The sequence below is a fragment of the Schistocerca serialis genome, chromosome 3 (genome assembly GCF_023864345.2).
Source record: "Schistocerca serialis cubense isolate TAMUIC-IGC-003099 chromosome 3, iqSchSeri2.2, whole genome shotgun sequence".
Lineage (NCBI taxonomy): Eukaryota > Metazoa > Arthropoda > Insecta > Orthoptera > Acrididae > Schistocerca > Schistocerca serialis.
The window spans coordinates 783164099-783187539 of NC_064640.1; positions in this window are offsets into that span (position 1 = coordinate 783164099).

Here is a 23441-nt window from a genome sequence, read left to right on the forward strand (position 1 = left end):
AGCCAAAACTATTCCACCTTGAATGCAAGTTATATGAGACAGGCGGAATACCCTCAAACATCAAGAAAAATGTTATAATTCGGAATCCAAAGAAGGCAGGTGCTGACATTGTGAATTTTACCTAACCATAAGTTTAATACGTAATGAATGCAAAATACTGACACGAATTATTTACAGAACAACGAAAAAAAAGTGTGGAAGTCGGTATAGTATATCTGTAAAAAAAAACTGTTAATTACGTACTTATTCGCTTTATTGTATCTCTGAACTAATAAATGATCGACGCATTCGACCAACGTTGTGCGCGCTACTTTTACATCTATGTAATGCTTCAACTTTCTCTAATACCAACTGAAGAAATTTACTAGCGCTCATGAGCTCGCTCATCTTGTTTCAATGCCTTGATCCTTCCAGATGTAAGTGGGACGAGTGCATACTAACGCCATTGTAATTACTTAGTGTGTTAAGAAATGAATACGTTACCACGACAATGGAAGTTTTGAGATATTTCGGTATTTATTATTCACAGCTAATATTTCTGCCAGTACTAACCTTGAGAATTATTATTGGTACAAAGCCACCGCTACACAGTTTTTGCTGTCTGCATTGTCTCGTTTCTTATCGGAACACCGAACGATCGAGCATTTTTGTTGATCATTAATTATCTTCTTATTACAATCGAGCCTACTTCTTTTGAAGACTTTGTCCTTCGAGTTAAATTGTGATTTTTCTTATTATTTAGGCATTTTCTTTTATCATTCACATCATAAGATACTTCACGTAAGGAAGATCAGAACTGAGATCCGGGAATATTGTATTAATTCTAGTGAGCTCTAGGAGAGTAAAAGAATATTATTTTCTGGAGGATTATATGCAAACTTAAACAGAACAGACTTTGAGATCTTCAATTTTATTAGTAAAATTAAAGCCAATCTGTATTTAAAAAGAGAATTACGTGAACGGCTATCTTCCGTAGTGTTTCATGTCATTTCATAACGTCAGATCAATTAAACTTAACGCAGTTTCATCACTTTCAGTAAACTATATTTTTAAGGAGATAGTTCGTCCCGAAAGATCAGTTTGGGTTCCGGAGAAATGTAGAAACATTCGAAGTTATACTAACCTTGCGATTTATCTTAGAAAATAGACTAAAGAAGCTATCCAACGTTTACAGCATTTGTAGACTTGAAAGAAAGCTTTTTACATTGTTTACTGGAACCCACGCTTTGAAATTCTAAAGTTAGCCTGGAAAAATTATAGGAAACGAAATTTATTTACAACTCGAACAGAAACCAGACTGCAGTTACAAGGACTGAAGGGTATAAAATAGAAGCAGTAACTGAGAAGGGTGTGAGGCAGGGTTGCAGCCTCTCCCCGATATTATTCAATCTGTACATTGAGCAATCAATAAGGGAAATCAGGACAAAGAACGAACACCTATATCTTTCCGTACGAGCTCTGATTTCCCTTATTTTATCATGGTGATCGCTTTTCCAATGTTGGTCGGTGTCAAGAAAATATTTTCGCATTCGGAGTAGGAAGTTGGTGATTGGAATTTCGTGAGAAGGTTCCGCCGCAACGAAAAACGCCTTTGTTTTAATAATGTCCACCCCAAATCCTGTATCAATTCAGTGTCACTCTCTTTCCTATTTCGCGATAATACAAAACGTGCTGCCCTACTTTGAACTTTTTCGATGTACTCCGTTAATCCCATCTGGTAAGGACCCCACACCGAGTGGGAGTGTTCTAAAAGAGGACGGAGAAGCGTTGTGTAGGCAGTATACTTAGTAGATCTGTTACATTTTCAAAGTGTCCTGCCAATAAAACGCAGCCTTTGCTTAGCCTTCCTCGCAACATTACTATGTGTTCCTTCCAATTTAAATTGTTCGTAATTGTAATTCCTAGGTATTATTTGAATTTACGGCTTTTAGATTTGACTGAGTAACCGAAGTTAAACGGATCCCTTTTAGCATTCATGTGGATGACCTCACACTTTTCGTTATTCAGGGTCAATTGCCAATTTTCGCACCATACAGATATCTTTTCTAAAGCGTTTTGCAATTTGTTTTGATCGTCTGATTATTTCATTAGTCGATAAACGATAGCGTCATCTGCAAACAACCTAAGACGGCTGTTCAGATTGTCTCCCAAATCGTGTGTATAGATAAGGAACAGCAAAGGGCCTGTAACACTACTTTGGGGAATACCAGAAATCTCTTCTGTTTTACTCGATGACTTTCCGTCAGTTACTACGAACTGCGACCTCTCTGACAGGAAATCACCATTCCAGTCACATAACTGAGACGATATTCCATAAGCACACAATTTCACTACAAGCCGCTTGTGTGGTACAGTGTCAAAAGCCTTCCGGAAATCCAGAAATATGGAATCAATCTGAAATCCCTTGTCAATAGCACTCAACACTTCATGCGAGTAAAGAGCTAGTTGTGTTTCACAAGAACGGTGTTTTCTAAATCTGCGTTGACTGTGTTTCTATAGAACGTTTTCTTCGAGGTAATTCATAATGTTCGAACACAATATATGTTCCAAAATCCTGCTGCATATCGACGTTAATCATATGGGCCTCTAATTAATTGATTACTCCCACTACCTTTCTTGAATATTGGTGTGACCTGTACAACTTTCCAGTCTTTGGGTACTGATCTTTCGTCTAGCGAACGGTTGTACATGATTGTTAAGTATGGATCTATTGCATCAGCATACTCTGAAAGGAAACTAATTGGTATACAGTCTGGACCACAAGACTTGGTTTTATTAAGTGATTTAAGTTGCTTCACTGCTCCGGCGATATCTACTTCTACATTACTCATGTTGGCAGCTGTTCTTGATTCGAATTCTGGAATATTTACTTCGTCTTCTTTTGTGAAGGCATTTCGGGAGGCTGCGTTTAGTAACTCTGCTTTGGCAACAGTGTCTTCGATAGTATTTCCGTTACTATCGCGCAGAGAAGGCATTGATTGTGTCTTGCCGTTAGCATACTTCACATACGACCTGAATCTCTTTACATTTTCTGCCACGTTTCGAGACAAAGTTTCGTTGTGGAAACTGTTATAAGCATCTCGCATTGAAGACCGCGCTGAAGTTCGAGCTTCTGTAAAAGATCGCCAATCCTGGGGATCTTGCGTCTGTTTAAATTTGACATCTTTGTTTCGTTGTTTCTGCAACAGTGTTCTGACCCGTTTTGTGTACCGAGGAGGATCAGCTCCGTCGTTTGTTAATTTATTTGGTATAAATCTCTTAAGGGACTCCGGAAAGGCTCAAAATCATGAAAAGTTCAATTTTTACTTTTTTGCGTTTTCTGAATCTGCAGACTATTACCTTTTAATAGATATATAATTTATTCAATTCCGAAGACTACAACTATTTTTAATTTTTTTTTGAAATGTGTTCTACATGGGCGTGACCCACTGTGGCGCTGTTAAACTGCTGTCAAATGGTGTTATTATTAACGTCCGTGTTCATCAGGTACATTTTAGTGATGTGAGATAAAGTATGTGTTGTGGCTAACCTGTGATGGTTCAATATATATCGCTGGTGTGATTGTCGATTGTTTCATGTTTGACATCTTCAACTTTTGTGGTCCTGTCCTCCTCAGTTGCGCGTAATACTACGGTATATTGATAAGTTTCACTTATGGACCGTCTGACAGCAACTGAATAAAACACAATTTTAGTGCCATACGCGTTTCGCCTTTATTTTCTGCAAGGCATCATCAATGGCAGGTTGCGTAGACAGTTTCTTACATATTACGCTCCTGTTGCATTTTTGCTGTTGTTCTTCTTCCTATGAGCGCCAGTTTGCTGTTTTTTCCACATTCCACAGCACTATGCACTGAACGCTTGTTTTAATGCAATGTTTTGGTTTCTGTTGAACATATTACGCTCCTGTTGCATTTTTGGTGTTGTTCTTCTTCCTATGAGCGCCAGTTTGCTGTTTTTTCCACATTCCACAGCACTATGCACTGAACGCTTGTTTTTCTGTTGAACAGAAACCAAAACATTGCATTAAAACAAGCGTTCAGTGCATAGTGCTGTGGAATGTGGAAAAAACAGCAAACTGGCGCTTATAGGAAGAAGAACAACACCAAAAATGCAACAGGACCGTAATATGTAAGAAACTGTCTACGCAACCTGCCACTGATGATGCCTTGCAGAAAATAAAGGCGAAACGCGTATGGCACTAAAATTGTGTTTTATTCAGTTGCTGTCAGACGGTCCATAAGTGAAACTTATCAATATACCGTAGTGTTTCATGTTTATTTACTCTGTCGTTATCTCGAAAATATTCGTAATTAATTCTGTTTCTTGAGTCTCTGTTTTGTTGAAGTATAATAATGAGTAAAAGTAAAGTTATCAGAAATCCTCTGAAGGCTTTTAAGAAAAGGAGAAATGTTGGAAAGCCAAAGGTATGTGATATTACTGTAAACGATAAAGACGATAACCAAGTGAGTGAACCTAGCCTCTCAAGTACACCTGCCCATAGCAGTCAAAGTGGGAAAGAAAATACTTCACAGAAGAAGCTTGGTTCAATGAGTGAAAACTATGAATGTTTTATGGCGAATCGGATGTGAATGAAATATTTGATATGTCGGTTCTCAAAGGAATTTTTTCAAACTGTGTAAGATGTATTCATTGTAGTGAAGTTGGTCTGGAACTCTCCATAATAAAGCACGTAGGACTTGCTAGTGAAATACAACTGAAATGTGATAAGTGTTCATACATGACCACCTTTTGGAACAGTGTTGCAGTAACTGCAACTGAAGAAAATGGTAGCAAAATCTACGAACACAACAACGAGCGATGCTTGTTTTAGACAAGGAACGCCTGCGGGCTGCAGACAGGGCTGTAAAGAGTCTAGAAATACAAGCAAGAGTAAACAGGAGGAGGAACAAGAGGAAGCTGGAGGAGGAGTTTGCAGAGGATGAAGATAATCCATCCTATGGACCTGGAATGCACTAAAAAGTTAATCCAACCTTTGTCGCTCGATTCCCAAAACTTTTATTTTCTCATACTAATTACATGTTTTCTAAGGATCTTCCAAACATATTTGTTTCAAACTTTCAGTAAATGTTACACAGTACCTTCTGCATAATTTAACACAGCCATTTTCCAAAAAACTATATATTTTTGAATATATAAATAAAAAATTGCAAAAAAATGTTGTGAATTTTCATTACAATTGAAAAAAATCATCTTTAATAACTGAACTAAAATTTTGTAAAATCCCTGTGTTAAGTTGTAGCCCATATTCCAATAAATAATCTGTAAAAAGTCCAACTTCCTACCTCAAATACTTTGTGAGGAAAGATGTAATTTATAAGCGTTATTTTAACATTGCAAGTATAGGGCGTTCCGAAGCCCCTTAACTGTTGTCGATACTATTTCTTTGAATTCAAGCCACATGTGGTCTACACTTATATCATTAATTTGGAAGGAGTGGAGATTGTCTCTCAGGAAGGCGTCAAGTGAATTTTTATTTTTTTGAATAGGTATATTTTTCGTTTATTTTTGGAGGATTTGGAGGTTACAATATTCAATCTCACTACAACAACCGTGTTCACTAATCCCTGTATCCGTTTTGATGCTCGTTATTAACTCAAGATTATTTGTTGCTAAGAAGTCAAGTGTGGTTTCACAACCGTTTACTAACTGCTCGAAATACTTTTCAGAGAATGTGTTTAGCACAATTTCGGATGATGTTTTATGCGTACCTCCGGAATTAAACATGTATTTTTGCCAACATATCAAGGGTAAATTAAAGTCACCACCAACTATAATCGTATGAGTCGGCTACGTGTTTGAAATCAAATTCAAGTTTTCTTTGAACCTTTCAGAAACTGTATCATCTGAATTGGGAGGTCGGTAAAAGGATCCAATCATTTTGTTATTCCGGTTACCAACAATGACCTCTGCCCATACTAACTCACAGGAACTATCTGTTTCAATTTCGCGACATGGTAAACTACTTCTAACAGCAATAAACCTTCCACCGCCAACCGTGTTTAGCCTGTCCTTTCGGATCACCGTTAGGTTCCTCGCAAAAAATTCGGCTGAGCTTATCTCTGGTTTTAGCCAGCTTTCAGTGCCAATAACGATTTGAGCATCAGTGCTTTCTATTAGCACTTGGAGCTCTGGTGCTTTCCCAACACAGCTACGACAATTTACAACTGTTATATGGATGGTTCCTGTATTTACGTTCATCCCGTGTTCGGCCTGCACCCTTTGTGACTGAAGCGCTTTTTCTACATCTACATCTACATCTATACTCCGCGAGCCACCTTACGGTGTGTGGCGGAGGGTACTTATTGTACCACTATCTGATCCCCCCTTCCCTGTTCCATTCACGAATTGTGCGTGGAAAGAACGACTGCTTGTAAGTCTCCGTATTTGCTCTAATTTCTCGGATCTTTTCGTTGTGATCATTACGCGAGATATATGTGGGCGGTAGTAATATGTTGCCCATCTCTTCCCGGAATGTGCTCTCTCGTAATTTCGATAATAAACCTCTCCGTATTGCGTAACGCCTTTCTTGAAGTGTCCGCCACTGGAGCTTGTTCAGCATCTCCGTAACGCTCTCGCGCTGACTAAATGTCCCCATGACGAATCGCGCTGCTTTTCGCTGGATCATGTCTATCTCTTCTATTAATCCAACCTGGTAAGGGTCCCATACTGATGAGCAATACTCAAGAATCGGACGAACAAGCGTTTTGTAAGCTACTTCTTTCGTCGATGAGTCACATTTTCTTAGAATTCTTCCTATGAATCTCAACCTGGCGCCTGCTTTTCCCACTATTTGTTTTATGTGATCATTCCACTTCAGATCGCTCCGGATAGTAACTCCTAAGTATTTTACGGTCGTTACCGCTTCCAATGATTTACCACCTATGGCATAATCGTACTGGAATGGATTTCTGCCCCTATGTATGCGCATTATATTACATTTATCTACGTTTAGGGAAAGCTGCCAGCTTTCGCACCATGCATTAATCCTCTGCAGGTCCTCCTGGAGTACGTACGAGTCTTCTGACGTTGCTACTTTCTTGTAGACAACCGTGTCATCTGCAAATAGCCTCACGGAGCTACCGATGTTGTCAACTAAGTCATTTATGTATATTGTAAACAATAAAGGTCCTATCACGCTTCCCTGCGGTACTCCCGAAATTACCTCTACATCTGCAGATTTTGAACCGTTAAGAATGACATGTTGTGTTCTTTCTTCTAGGAAATCCTGAATCCAATCACAAACCTGGTCCGATATTCCGTAAGCTCGTATTTTTTTCACTAAACGTAAGTGCGGAACCGTATCAAATGCCTTCCTGAAGTCCAGGAATACGGCATCAATCTGCTCGCCAGTGTCTACGGCACTGTGAATTTCTTGGGCAAATAGGGCGAGCTGAGTTTCACATGATCTCTGTTTGCGGAATCCATGTTGGTTATGATGAAGGAGATTTGTATTATCTAAGAACGTCATAATACGAGAACACAAAACATGTTCCATTATTCTACAACAGATTGACGTAAGCGAAATAGGCCTATAATTATTCGCATCTGATTTATGACCCTTCTTGAAAATGGGAACGACCTGCGCTTTCTTCCAGTCGCTAGGTACTTTACGTTCTTCCAGCGATCTACGATAAATTGCTGATAGAAAGGGGGCAAGTTCTTTAGCATAATCACTGTAGAATCTTAAGGGTATCTCGTCTGGTCCGGATGCTTTTCCGCTACTAAGTGATAGCAGTTGTTTTTCAATTCCGATATCGTTTATTTCAATATTTTCCATTTTGGCGTCCGTGCGACGGCTGAAGTCAGGGACCGTGTTACGATTTTCCGCAGTGAAACAGTTTCGGAACACTGAATTCAGTATTTCTGCCTTTCTTCGGTCGTCCTCTGTTTCGGTGCCATCGTGGTCAACGATTTTGTGTTTTCCCGAGACCCTCTAACCTAAAAAAGCGCCCATTTCACGCCACACAGCCCTTGCTACCCGTGTAGCCGCCTCCTGCGTTTAGTGGACTCCTGACCTATTCAGCGGAACCCGAAACCCAACCACCCTTTGGCGCAAGTCGAGGAATCTGCAGCCTACACGGGCGCGGAACCGTCTGAGCCTCTGATTCAGAACCTCGACTCGGCTCTGTACCAGAGATCCGCAATCGGTCCTATGGACTATGCTGCAAACGGTCAGCTCTGCTTTCATCTCGCAAGCAAGACTGGCAGCCTTTAACACTTCTGTTAGCAGCTCGAAACCAGAGAGAATGTCTTCTGATCCAAAGTGACACACATCATTGGCACCGACGTGAGCCACCACCTGCAGTTGGCTGCACCCTGTGCATGTGGTGGTACAGAAGAATGTTTAAAACTAGATGGATGTATAGAATAACTAATGAAGAGGTGCTGAATCGATTTGGCGAAAAAAGTCGACTAAAACGAGGGATCTGTTGACAGGGCATCCTATGTCATCAAGGAATCGCCAATTTGGTAATGGAAGAAGTAAAAATTGTAGAGGGAGTCCAATGTTGGATTACAGTAACCAGGTCTAAATGGATGTAGGTGGCGGTGGTTATGCAGAGATAAAGAGGCTTACGAAGGATAGACTAGTGTGCAGAGCCGCGTCAAACCACTCTTCGGACTGAAGTCTATAGGAAGAACAATAAGAATAGATCGAGATGAAATAATTACGTGGAGACCAGTGAGGTAGCGAACGAATCTTAAAGATGAATGCTTCTTCGAGAAGGTACAGATTTTAGGAAGTGGATGAATGAATATTTGAAAACACTGAAATTAATTAACGCTTTTTGCATTTAATAGCCGATGAAAAGATTTAACTTTGCGGAGTACAGTATCTCAGCACTCTGCTTCATTATTGACTCCACCATATTACGACGAACTTCTCCCTTAATGATGTCATTTTGTCAGATGTCCTGCGCACTGACTGAATTTTTTTCCTCAAACGATAAAAGAAATATGAGTCTGTTAGAGTCACAGCCAATATGCTTTCCTGCAAAATATGTACCGTCGATCTTCCGATAGCAGTTTCAAGCAGTTCTCCCAAGGAAAAATTTACTGCCTTTCAATATACTTCCCACGGTTCTTGCACTAACAGGGCTTTGCCCCAACCATAGTAAATGAAGAAGAGACTGGAAAAGACATTTGTCATCTCTTCACTGGGCACATGGCTTCGATGGTGCACAAAATGAGCGTTCTGTTATTTGATTAATGATTACTGCAGCGATTAACATGCAGCTCAAAAGAGTTGATCCTTACGCCTACAAGAGTGTAGAGCAGTGGTCTCCAAACTACGGCCCGCGGGCCGAAACCGGCCTGCGAGGGCCGGCAAACCGGCTCGCGTTAGCTGGCCGGACATCCCTGGTATCTGGCCCGCCAAATATTTGAGGTGGTGCTTATACTGTCAACAATTGAGTTTCGAGGTCTATCGTGACCAATACACCGCGACATTGTCGTAGCTCTATCTTTACAAAGCGGAAGGTCATGGTTAAACTTGTGGCTATCTACAATAAACAGACAGACCATTATCCGTTCGATAGTGAAAAAAAAAACGGTTAACAGACTAGTTTGGCGAAAACATTTTATGTAAAAAAAATTCTTTGCATTTTATTCTACTCACGAGTCTGGTGCAAGTCTTTCAAATGGACGCCACTTCGGCGACTAGCCTTAGTAATCAATCATTATGGAAGATACTTCTTAAGCAAGGTTTCACTTTCTTTACATATTTCGATTTTCAGATTTTCCTTGCCTCTTCGAATTCAAACTTTGAATTGTCCCACACCTACTAGTACAGCGCATAAAACACTAAAAATCTTGTGAGACACTCGCAACATAGACACAATCACGCAACAGAACTATCAAATATATGCTCTGGCTCTGCTACTCGCTACAAGACCACATAACTAAACTTATTGTTGCGCTGCTTGAAATAACAATGCGTTGGAAAACTCTATCTCTTTTACGTCTTGTAGTAATAGTGTTGCTAGCAATGATTTTGAGATTTCGTTAACTTTTCAGGGCGCTTTCGTGAAGAATGTGCAGTGAGATACTTTTTTGTCGGTGAAATTCGCCAGAATAAAATATGCCAGAAATTCGGTCACGTACGTCCACCAATCAAAATTATGTAGTTAAATAAAAATCGTAGTTCGTTTCAGTGCTAGCTACTCCCACAACCTTAGATTTTCCTTTAGCCTTACATTACGGTGATGATGAGTGCTAGGGTTCTTTAATCCCACTAGGTAGGTCTTGGCCCTTATGACTTAGTGTAGGAATCAATGTGGCCTGCAGACTAAAACGTTTGGAGACCCCTGGTGTAGAGCCTTAAAAATGTCTGCATAGAGTTACTGCTATCAGGTGACACAACACTTGGCGAAATTCATTGTTGCAGGCAGCAGTCAGAATAGTTCGCAATTAATTCAGTATGTCGTCGGCACGTATGTATATTGTGGTATGTAAATACATAACGAGTCAAGCACCAAAAAATGAAAATTAGTGTTATTGGTGAGATTCCACTGTACACGCCAATGCCAATAACATATAACTCCCATTCTTATACTAGTGCCAGAACAGCCGGGAACAGTATTTACAGCTGCGATGATGTGGCACTCGTGTCTATCAGCAAAAGCGATGTTCAAATAATGAGTCATTCTCTGTTTGATGTGTTGGCGCGCACTTGTCTTACTTGCTGAAAACTGAAGTAGTTCTGTGGTATGCAACAATAGGGCATTGCTGAAGTAGTTATTACAGATATGTAATACACAGTGTAGCTAAATGGAAAGAAAGATTGCACCAAATCGAAGGAAGAGAGGTGAAGATGTGCTCAAAGTGAAAGGAAGAAACTACGCAACCAAGTAAAGCAATATACTCGAGAAGACAATGTTGTGGTTCCAATTACAGAGGCTCCAAAGTACCAGATGAGCCCTGACTATCTTTTTAACATTTATTACAAGGCTCAGAATCAACATAAGTAATATTCCAGTACTGTAATGCGTTTAATTTATTATTGAAACGAATTTCGTATCGACAAATGTCATCGTTCTGTTAATGACGTTATAGTCAACTGCTTGCTTGGAATCATTTACTTGCGTAGAATGACCTTGGTATGTTGATTTAAAAGTGTTATTATATATACTGTTTCACTCTTTCAGGTTTACTGTAAATGTCAGTTTAAGTGTAGACAGCTTTCATATGACCAGAAACTTAAGTTGTTTAATGACTTCTAATTAGCAAAAGATATACTGAAGCAAAATACCTGTGCAATGTCTCACATACATGTTTGCAAAAGGAAAGGCGGAGATCAGAAGTAAATAACTATAGTAACGAAACTCTTTAGGCGTCTATAGAGGGAGATGCTGAGCAACCGACAACACCAAAGAAGAGGAAAGTAACTATGTGCTACACATTGCCTGACTGTGAGGCAGCTATAACAAGGTTATGTAAATCAACATTTTGTGAGGTTCTCGGGCTGACCAAAAGGAGAGATCAGACGTTAACACAATAGAATCAGAGTCGTGAGATTAACTATCAAAGCGAGAAAATAAGACAAAGCACCGGAAATATAGAGAAGAAAATGAAAAGCTGGTGTTAATCATATGAAAGGGACACCAATGCAAGAATGCCACAATGGGAGGAAAAATCATCTGACAAAGAATACTAAAGTGAAGACCTAACTGTTTTTCTTTTACTAAAGCAACGTGAAGACAGTAAAATGAAGTACCACTGTGTTCTACATGTGACTTTCTTAAAAACAAGTTAGTCTATGCGCCTAATAATAAAGACAATAAACGACAACTACAACACCACCACCGAACACAAAGAAAACTATGGATTCCATGAAAGCTGAAAATCAAGGGTCGAGGGTCTAACTCGAAAGTATGTACACCTGCAATGGATTTACAAAAAGTGATTTCTCTTCCTTCATTAAGACAACTGAAATGTACTATTTATGGCAGCTCTCAAACTAGAACGTTTGCATTCATGTTGGTGATAATCAAAACGATCACATGTTTCTCTGGCATGATGTCCTGTGTGGCTGGGTTGAGAGTGAAAATGCTTCCTGTGTGGACAAAGCCTTTACATCGAAAGTTACTTGTAAAAAGAAACTGATAGTGTGGGATGACAACTGCAGTGGATAGAACAAAAATAAGATGATGATGTTTCTGTGGGCTTACCTTTTCGAAAATAAAATACAGATTTTTGGTGAAATAACACTCTTTTATGTCTTGCGATCGTGTTTATGTTCACATTGAGAAACGAAAGAGGCTAACACTTATGTGAAGTTCCGAAAGATTTAGTTCGCCTCATGACTGAAGCTACGCACATAACACCATTCATAGCGTCTGTTATGCAAGAGACAGACTTTTACTACTTTAAGACAGCTGCTGAAAAATATATCAATTTCATCAATGCGCGAATTTCAAATGCACAGAGGATGAGACCGCCCGTTGAATGGTTAGAGGCTCTGCAAGTTTGTTCAACTCTTAATGTAATTGAAGAGTTCAAGGAACTTTACATCTTAAAGAGGAACGTGAAGCCTTCTGATGTTCATCGTGTGCAGCTGGAAACACTACACTGTGAATCTAGGCTGTCTAAAGAAAATAGAAGGGATTTAGCTAAAATAATTCCATTTGTGAAAGAGGAGAATAAGTGGTTTTACGAGAACCTTGTGAAATGGCTGAAAATGGGAACGGTAGCACTTGTATCGTTATTTATGTCAAAGCCATCGCATACAGAAAATTTCATTTTCTTCAGATATTATATAATTTACTTCTTAAACCTACTAGCGCAGAACAAAAACACATATATGACAAGGAACCTGTATAACTTTTATGTTCGTGTAGTGATCCCCAGCTTTTATACAGCTTTTATATAGCTGCTCTAAACTTTTTGTTGATTATCTGTAAATCAGTTTTTTGGTGCTTAGCTCCAAGGCAACTAGAAATAATCAGGTAGGCAATTCCAGGGACCGCGCTGCTATTGGCTAACGCGTATGACGTCAGCGGGAATATTGTTCTACTGCGGTCCGCTAGAGTTTAACACCTGCCTCATGAATAGTTCGTTTTCGAATACTGATGCACACGATTAAGCGTCCATTAAATCAAAAATTGTAATAAAAACACTTTTATCTTATAAAAACAGCCAACTTCAAAGACTTAAAATTTAGAACATCTTACTGCGTTCACAAATACTTGCTGTAGCTCAGGAAGATCACGACGCGACCTACTGAAGATGTTTCTTCGTGTCAAGTTTTTATGTTTTCTGTTTTAGCTTGTATATTCAGACGCCTAATTTGATGAAGGTTCTTGGTCTTACGTAGAAAGGAACCACTTTGTAGTGCATTTCGGGAAACACTGAAGTTATTGTAGAAATTATCCTCTGCATCGCTCTGTCGCACTTAGCAAAATAACTGAAAAATATCATTCCAACTCGTTTATTTTATTGAACCAGTCAATTGGAGGTGAAGTGAGCTCACCTCTGGAGATTACGGAAATCCAGTCATTACCGATGATGTAATCTGAATAGAGAAGTAGTTTCTCTGAGACCGAACCCAAGGGACTGTCAACGTGTGAAACACCCAGTCTAAAGGCTATTTACATTTTCTCTCATTTGTTTCACTGTTATTTAATCTTAAAATAATAGAGATCAGTGTTCGTCAAGAAAGATTTAAGTGTTCGTTTTTCCCACGCGCTTTTTGAGAGTAGAATGGTAGCGAAATAGCTTGAAGGTGGTTCGATGAACCCTCCGCCAGACGCTTAACTGTGAAATGCGGAGTAGTCATGTAGATGTAGGAGAAGCACGTTCATTAACTTACTTCTTCTCAACATGTGGTTTTTTTCCCCAGAGGTTGTATTTCAGTTTTTAACCTATTTCCCGTCTGTCATGTCTAGGTCAAGAATTCCCTCTGCGCCAGTCGACTGACCTAATTTAATTTTCTTCGAACATAACAAAGCTTTTAAAGTAGATACTACTTTTTTACTTCATACTAGCGATCTCTTGCTCATTTTATTTATTAATAAAAGAAATCTACTTTAGAATACCATTATTATTGTCGTTGTCGCTGTAGAAATGAAACGCTTGTAAACGCTGTAAAAAACAATGCGCGAATAATTCCAAAACCAATAACATATAGATAAGTGTTTTTAAAGGAGATGAATTTCTGGCAAGTATCTTTACGTTGCCCTCGCTGGCGCTTGCGATAACCTCTAATGCGTTTTCATTCCGATTTGGAACATTTTGCGATGGGAAAAGGTCATTTAATTATCTTTTCAAAGACAGTCCCAAAAGCTTATTTTTAAAGTCTTGTTCTTAATTTTAGAGGAGGAAATGATGTCAAAAAAACCTTGATTTATTCGCATTAACAGGATCAATTCCTTTACAGCGAGACACGCAGTTGCGCTGTAGTTCTCTTAGCATTCTGAAATCGATTGTAAACGACATCCACAATTCCATATGATTCATTTTTGCATTCAGCAATAGCATAATGATTTCTACATTTCCTCATAATACTACAAAACGGCCAACAAGAAGAATATCTGATAAACAGCTGCAATCTATATGTTTCAACCTAGGAATTTGGGAATTTGCTTGCATTAAAAATGTACATGTGGTGTTCTCGCTTCCTGCTTCTGGCTTCCCGTATTCCTAATAACGACACAGTCTACGTGGGAAGTCGATACGCATAGCCCTGGCTTAACCCATCATTTACCTACATGCCACAATTGCCGTCTCCCACTAAACACTTCTTTACATACTAGCCTAGTAACTTCACATTAGTTATTGCCATATGAATATTCTGGTATATTCACCCTAACTACGACTTTTAGTCCTAAAAGCTGGGGATAATTAGTCGAAAAGTTGAAAGGTGACTGTTTAGTGCTCATGTCAATTTCTAGAACGCTTAAGCTGAGTGAATAATGTACTATTAGACACTGAGTAAGTAAAATTCATTGTTTGAACCCTAGATGGATGGTTGGCGCCTAAACTATGGCCGCTCACATCTGTCACGTTCTTTTGAATCTACCTTTGGCAACATGACAGTGTCTTGTTGACTTAGCGGAAATGTTTTCGACTTGTGATGCGGCGGCTGCTTTAGATGTCGGTTAAGAATTTGTTGGAAACACGCTGCACTTTGTAAGGTTTATTTCGATTTCTATATTCGAAGTACAAACGACCAGAATGAAATTCAGTGGCGAAAACTTAAGAGAAGCGCTGCATCATAATAATAAGCCATCTCACAACATCGATTCAATACCTTGTAAGAGTAATCGGAAGTGTCTGTTTTGGAAATGATGAGTTGCTTCACAAGAAAGGCTCTGAAAGGACTTGAAGGAATCATTAATAACAGTGATTTGTGTGTTTTTCGTCATTTAAGGAATCATCACACCAGACAAAAGTTATGGTAGCAATGAACACAGTGAATAGCATTTGTCTGTGGTAAATCTGGAGGTGAATAGCAGACTTTTACGCTTGTTCATACCATTATCTTCGTATCTGCACCAGAACAGAGCTTATCAAAAGTGCGCAGTATGTTATTGCTTCCTGGCAACTACTTCCTCTTTGTAAGGGCACATATATTGCCCACTCCTATTCCAATATTTCGGCAGTTCAAATGGTTCAAACGGCTCTGAGCACCATGGGACTCAACATCTGAGGTCATCAGTCCCCTAGAACTTAGAACTACTTAATCCTAACTAACCTAAGGACATCACACACATCCATGCCTGAGGCAGGATTCGAACCTGCGACCGTAGCGGTCGCGCGGTTCCAGACTGAGGTGCCTAGAACCGTTCGGCCAATCAGTCTGGCCTTTTGGCAGTCAACTGGGTAACAAACGCGACTGATTCCATTGAAACTAAGTTGTACAGATATCAAGATGGCTTCTAGCAGCCGAAAACAGTCGTAACCACTTGAACAACATCGCAACTATGACTGTAACAATCAATTTACCTTTTTCTTTGGTTACAAAATGTTCAAATGCGTGTGAAATCTTATGGGACTTAACTGCTAAGGTCATCAGTCCCTAAGCTTACACACTACTTAACCTAAATTATCCTAAGGACAAACACACACACCCATGCCCGAGGGAGGACTCGAACCTCCGCCGGGACCAGCTGCACAGTCCATGACTGCAGTGCCTAAGACCGCTCGGCTAATCCCGAGCGGCTCTTTCGTTACAAAAAAACTTTCGTCGTAAGATAGATATGATACGTGTGTAATTCAGTTGCATTTTCTGATTTATTTTTATCATGGTTGGAGACTATACGCTTCAAAGATTCTCACGCCATTTATTGCACGAGCAGTTACTACGTGAATAACTTTGTCAACCCTGTGTCGAAACTTCATGTCATTCGCCTTAGCAGCTATTAAGTCCTCCCACCTTCTCACACTCCGCATCTCCAAAAGAGGTAATTCTGATAAAATATAGTAGAATACCTATTATGTCACTTTCAATTAGCTTACGTTCTTTGTAGCTCCGTTCATTGAACCCAAGTTCAAACAGCCTGTATGCGTTTCTATCGAAGACACACTGCGCCGCTTTCACTCGGTATATCATAGTCTTCTTCCAAGGCAGCTGTCACAGCAAAAATGAATAGCACACAATAGCAAAAATGAGAGCAGTAGCATACGCCGTAGATCGCAAGCAGTCGTTGCGACACACAGGGAACACCTCGGCCGTAACCATCACTTGTACCACCCGTGTTTTACGCGGACTCTGGAGAAAGAAAGTGTTCACAAGTGGATGCCAAGTATAGAACTCCGTCGCGAAAATATTTTATCATTAGACTGCCATTAGTGGTGTGCCAAAATGTGAAATTATGCTTGTGCTTACGTTAGATATACACAAACGAAAAAGAAATCGCAACACCAAGAAGGAGTCTTATGACATAAACGAATGTTGGTAGGCGTATGACTACATCTGCAAGATAATGTCTATTCAGATTTCGTGCCAGTCGCATAAGAGTGGCGCTAGTAGTGCCACAGAGGATTCAAATCAGGTTTGCTTTAAATACACGCTGTAACGGTCATGGGTGTTAGTTACCTTTGAGACTGAACGTGGGAAGCTGATGTTAGTCAAGAATCCTTTAAGACGACAAAGATGCCATTATCGACAGCTCACTGAGTTTGAACGAGATCTTGTAACAGGACTACGAGAAGCTGGATGTTCCCTCTGCGATACTGAGAAAAGACTTGGCCATTGCACATCACTGCTGCCAGCGGTGGTCCCGAGAATGTACGGCCGCAAGAAGGTCGGGCTCCGGACGACCACGTGACATTACCGAGAGGGAAGACCATCGTGTTCAGCGTATAGTTCTGGCGGATGGTAATCGCATCTGCAGCAGCAATTTGAGAACAGTTAGCATCACACTGACACAACGAACTGTTACTAATCGGTTACTTCAAGGACAGCACCTAGTCAGACGTCCTGTAGCGTGCCTTCCATTGACGCCAAACCACCGCCATTTGCGACTTCAGTGGTGTCAAGCGAGAGTTCCCTGGAGGACAGGGTGGAGGTCTGTTGTGTTTTCTGATGAAAGCTAGTTCTGCCTCGGTGCCAATGATGGTCGTGTGCTGGTTAGAAATAGACCAGCTGGGGGCCTCTAACCAGCCTGTCTGCGTGCTAGACACACTGGATTGACACCTAGAGGTAGGGTCTGGGGTGCGATTTCATATGACAACAGGAGTTCTCTCTCGGTTATCCGGCGCACTGTGACTGCAAATCTGTACGTCAATCTAGTGATTCGGCCTGTTGTGCTACCATTCATGAACAGCATTCAAATGGTTCAAATGGCTCTAAGCACTATCGGACTTAACAAATGAGGTCATCAGTCCCCTAGACTTAGAACTAAGTAAACCTAATTAACCTTGAAAGGTCTCTGTTGGATTCCTTTCAATTTGATTTTTTAAAACTGTTGCCATTTACGGCATACATTCCACTTCTAAATTTACTGTGGTGTTTCTGACTATCTGGGAGGAGACTGAGCAGTGAAACATGTTACTTTTACACATAATCAAGAACGATCTGTCACACTACTACACTTTAAAACACAGTTTATATGTAATTCATGTCACACAGTCTCATACGGAACCCACATCCGCTTTCTTTTATATACTGTATATAATAAGATACTGTCATCCCCCTTCCCTTCTGTGTGAAAGGATCAATGAGCAAATGTATTTCTAGTTGCACGCTTGATGGTAGCAGATAAGCTTGTCTGCTAGAGAGCAGTAGGACCAACGTCGAAACAGGTAGCTACGCTTTCTAAAAGCAAAGAGGTCCTGTCTGTCCCTTGTCATGTTGGTATAGGAAGCTGCCTCTCTGGTCACTTCCGTTTTGTATCTGGAAGCACCCTTGGTAAAGGCCCAAGCCAGTCTGTCCGCGGCGAGCGTCTGAAGTGGTAAGATCTCCGGCTAAGTGCGTCTCTGCTAAGTTTGTACGACAATGGATTTCTTAAGTTCAGCCTAACTGAAAATTTAATCTCCTTTATCTCAGGTTTAGATCTAAAATATCTAATGTTATCTTAAATTGCAACGCAGTGTAATTCGAGTGTGAAGTTCAGAATATCTTCCAGTAGTTGCTTTGTCACTACTTTGTGACTAAAGTGAAACCACGTGTGGATGATCCGTAACTCTAACTAAGATTATCAGTCTTAAATGCGAATGTGCGTGAGATTATAACGTCTCGTCTTGACAATATTTTTCAATATAGCAACTTTTCTTTATGTTCAACCCACGTGGGGTGTACTTTGTGAGACCAGTACCATGTGCTTATACAATTGTTTGACCCATCAGGTTAATAGTTAGACGATAGTAACCAGTTCGAGGTTTTATTTTGTAATTTGTGTTTCGATGTAATTTATTTTAATTATCAAAATTATTGTGGAGTTACACTCTTTGTGTAAACCAAGCTGACCACGTGAAGCATGTGGTGTAATCATCAAAGTAGCCCTCAGCTATTCTTTTCGGGAAGATTTCACAGAGAGTTAGTATGAATTTAGTATACCAGTGTGTGGTAATTTAATGACGGACAGGATTGCGCTACGAACGTAACTTCTTTGGGTGGTAATTGAATCGGTTGGTTGTGATTAATTTCCTCTTGCATATGTTTCAACGTTCTTCGTGTGTTATTTTATGAATGCAGTGTTGTATACAGTCTCCCAATCTTGGCTCCATATTTGATGTGTTCCGTAAGATTACAAACTCACATTTTCACAATCCTAAATAAGCCACCAGTTTAGTTATGAATCAAGTTTAATATGCCGAAATTTTAACGGAACAATGATCAATCTTAAAATAAATGTCCAAATATAAAGTGATTTATTTCTTTTTATTTAAATTGTCTTCATACACATATATACACACACACACACACACACACACACACACACACACACACACATATATATATATATATATATATATATATATATATATATATATATACAGGGTGTTACAAAAAGGTACGGCCAAACTTTCAGGAAACATTCCTTACACACAAATAAAGAAAAGATGTTATGTGGACATGTGTCCGGAAACGCTTAATTTTCATGTTAGAGCTCATTTTAGTTTCGTCAGTATGTACTGTACTTCCTCGATTCACCGCCATGATTTCATACGGGATACTCTACCCGTGCTGCTAGAACATGTGCCGTTACAAGTACGACACAACATGTGGTTCATGCACGATGGAGCTCCAACACGTTTCAGTCGAAGTGTTCGTACGCTTCTCAACAACATATTCGGTGACCAATGGATTGGTAGAGGCGGACCAATTCCATGGCCTCCACGCTCTCCTGACCTCAGCCCTCTTGACTTTCATTTATGGGGGCATTTGAAAGCTCTTGTCTACGCAACCCCGGTACCAAATGTAGAGACTCTTCGTGCTCGTATTGTGGACGGCTGTGATACAATACGCCATTCTCCAGGGCTGCATCAGCGCATCAGGGATTCCATGCGACGGAGGGTGGATGCATGTATCCTCGCTAACGGAGGACATTGTGAACATTTCCTGTAACAAAGTGTTTGAAGTCACGCTTGTACGTTCTGTTGCTGTGTGTTTCCATTCCATGATTAATGTGATTTGTAGAGAAGTAATAAAATGAGCTCTAACATGGAAAGTAAGCGTTTCCGGACACATGTCCACATAACATATTTTCTTTCTTTGTGTGTGAGGAATGTTTCCTGAAAGTTTGGCCGTACCTTTTTGTAACACACTATATATATATATATATATATATATATATATATATATATATATATATATATCACCGGTTATCGTAAGATGACTGCTAAAAGATTATAATTCATGTCAGTCTGGTTGGTAATTTGGTAAGCTAGACTGGATACCTGGTGAAACAGTTGCTCAGTAATGCAAGGTTAACTTCCCCAGATAGCTCACAGCTTTTAACCCGCTTTTACTCTCTTGAATATCAGCACCGCTTTCAGAACAAATTAATGCATCAACATTACAACCTATGGACATCACACACATCCATGCCCGAGGCAGGATTCGAAGCTGTGACCGTAGCAGCCGCGTGGTTCCGGACTGAAGCGCCTAGAACCGCTCGGCCACAGCGGCCGGCTGGCTGAAGCCGACGTACCTCCACTTCACAGCAACGTCTGCTGTAGTAACGAAATTGTTACGATCACCGGACACAGCCTGCACTAGTTCGCATCCGCCAAGCCTAGTGACGTCGGCCACTTCCTGGTATCTATATGCCAGGCGGCCTTTATGGGACCACTGCCCGTAGTTCTCTAAGTCAGTCTGTGACCGAGTGCAAAACCAGGTGTTACACGAAGAGTCTTTGATGCCGCGCATCAGGACTAGGACTACGCCATTGCAGCCACCAATTGTGACCGCAAACGATTTAGACCTTGCCTACGGCAGTGGAACCTATTGTAAGAGACTGTGTGCTTTTATCTGGCACCCTCCTGGAATGTATTGAATGAGTGACAGTTCTTCTATTATATCACGACAATCTCTTACGGTTCTTTCATAGAGAATCTGTTTTCTGTTGTTCCCGTTATCTTCTTGCCTTCTTGTAGAAATAAAGTTCTTTTGTTCACTACTACCTGGGTAAACTGCCGTCGTCATACATCATCCCACAACGGGATACTTTATCCTTAACCACGGATTCTCATCCACGCCTTCCTTTCTCGTTGAGACGACGACGCATAGTCGACCTGCTCACACTTAGCTGAAGAATGTTCCCAACTTCTGTGCTGGGCCTGAAAGGGTCTTCATCAATGCAGTGCAGCATACTGTTGTATTGATGTTCCGTGATAGTCTGTGGACGTCCAGGGTGACGAGGTATATCGAAAGTACTCATTAAGTAGCCAAGGCGGCTCATGACTATCGATGCAATCGAACAACATTTTAACAGAGTCAGGAAAAAATGTATTGAACAGGCTGGAATCCACTTCCAGGGAGTCAGGGGGTCAGAACACTCGAACATCTTACGTTACAATGCATCCATGAGCCTGCCAAATGGTGGCTATAGTAGCCTGGTGGATTGATCCTAGTTCGATATGTGCGAGTTATTGGGTCGATACCCACTTTAGGTGTCCATTTTTAAAAGGTAAGAAGAGATCTCTTTCACTTCTCGTAACGCCTAGTGAAGAATGTTGCACCGTACTTCAGAATACGCAAAAAATGGCTCAAATGGCTCAGAGCACTATGGGAATTAACATCTGAGGTCATCAGTCCCCTAGAACTTAGAACTACTTAAACCTAACACCGAGCGAGGTGGCGCAGTGGTTAGACACTGGACTCGCATTCGGGAGGACGACGGTTCAATCCCGCGTCCGGCCATCCTGATTTAGGTTTTCCGTGATTTCCCTAAATCACTCCAGGCAAATGCCGGGATGGTTCCTCTGAAAGGGCACGGCCGACTTCCTTCCCCATCCTTCCCTAATCCGATGAGACCGATGACCACGCTGTCTGGTCTCCTTCCCCAAACAACCAACCAACCAACTTAAACCTAACTAACCTAAGGACATCACACACATCCATGCCCTAGGCAGGATTCGAACCTGCGGCCGTAGCAGTTGCGCGGTCAGAATACGCATTAAACTCGTTATCTTTTCGCGGACCTAAAGATTGGGCCATGACACAGGAGGATGTCACGGTAAACAGAAAGTATGTTACCAGCAAGCTTTCTTAAACAAAAAACTTTATTTTATTTAATGAACCAATAGTCATGTAATGTCACAGTGCGCGACGATAAAAATTTTGGTACTGAACTGCGATTCGAATTCGAATCTGCTCTTTCACAGTATTTACTTTCGAGGAACGATACAGTTCGATCATTTCGTTGTTTTCCCCAAGATTTTGAACTATTCTAGGACTTCACGAAAGGGACATACCTGGGTTCGGATTCTGGTCCAATACAAAAGTGTTCATAATTGCATTTCAAACCCAAGCATGTACACGTCGACCTGCAACTGAAAAATAATTTTCATTTTTGGTTTGTCTCCACTTGCTGTCATCAGTAACGGTAGGTGCCATTATAGTGCACGCCTCGCTACAGGTGAACAAACAGTTGATACTAAATGTCTATCATTGATAGAAAACATCGGTGGTACGTGTTGGGTTCGAATCGAGATCAAACAAAAAACTGTATTGTCATTAGATATCCAGATATATCGCTACTGGTGAAAACATTCGATGTCTAACAGCTGGTTGAATTACCACTCACGGACCAAGACAGTTATTACCACTTGCTTAACTGCGTGGTTCTCGACTTATGGAATGCAATAAGCAGCGTTTATGCTTTCATGGATTCGACGAATCTTTTGTTTGGAAGCAGTTGTGTCAGAAAAGATCACACGATGACGAGGAAGACAATATGCCCATAATTCTGGCATTTGAGGTCATCAATCTGAATCCCAGCTACATGTTTTGCGTCTCATAGTTCATCCTTAGTCCTGGGTAACACTCAAAGTGCTATGTCGGGGCTATTCACTCTCTCACGTAGCAGCCAGCCATACACCAGCGTGCACCTCGGTAGACAACAAGTGGAAAGATTCAAACGACTGCCTGGGAGGCAGGCGGCAACAACAGCGCCACAAGAAGTCGTTCGACTCGTGGAATCTGCGGAGTCACGTGGCCGAAAACAGGTCCTGCAGTATCCTGGCACCTCCCCGGTATTTAGGCCAGCCCACAGGCAGTGCCAGGCCATTCAGTCGTAGCGATCTCTGTGGGACAGTTGCCGACTGCACTTGCGGCACCCACCCAGGCGGTGCCAGACCAGTTCAGTCCTAGCGATCTCTGTGGGACAGTTGCCGACTGCACTTGCGGCACCCACCCAGGCGGTGCCAGACCAGTTCAGTCCTAGCGATCTCTGTGGGACAGTTGCCGACTGCACTTGCGGCACCCACCCAGGCGGTGCCAGACCAGTTCAGTCCTAGCGATCTCTGTGGGAC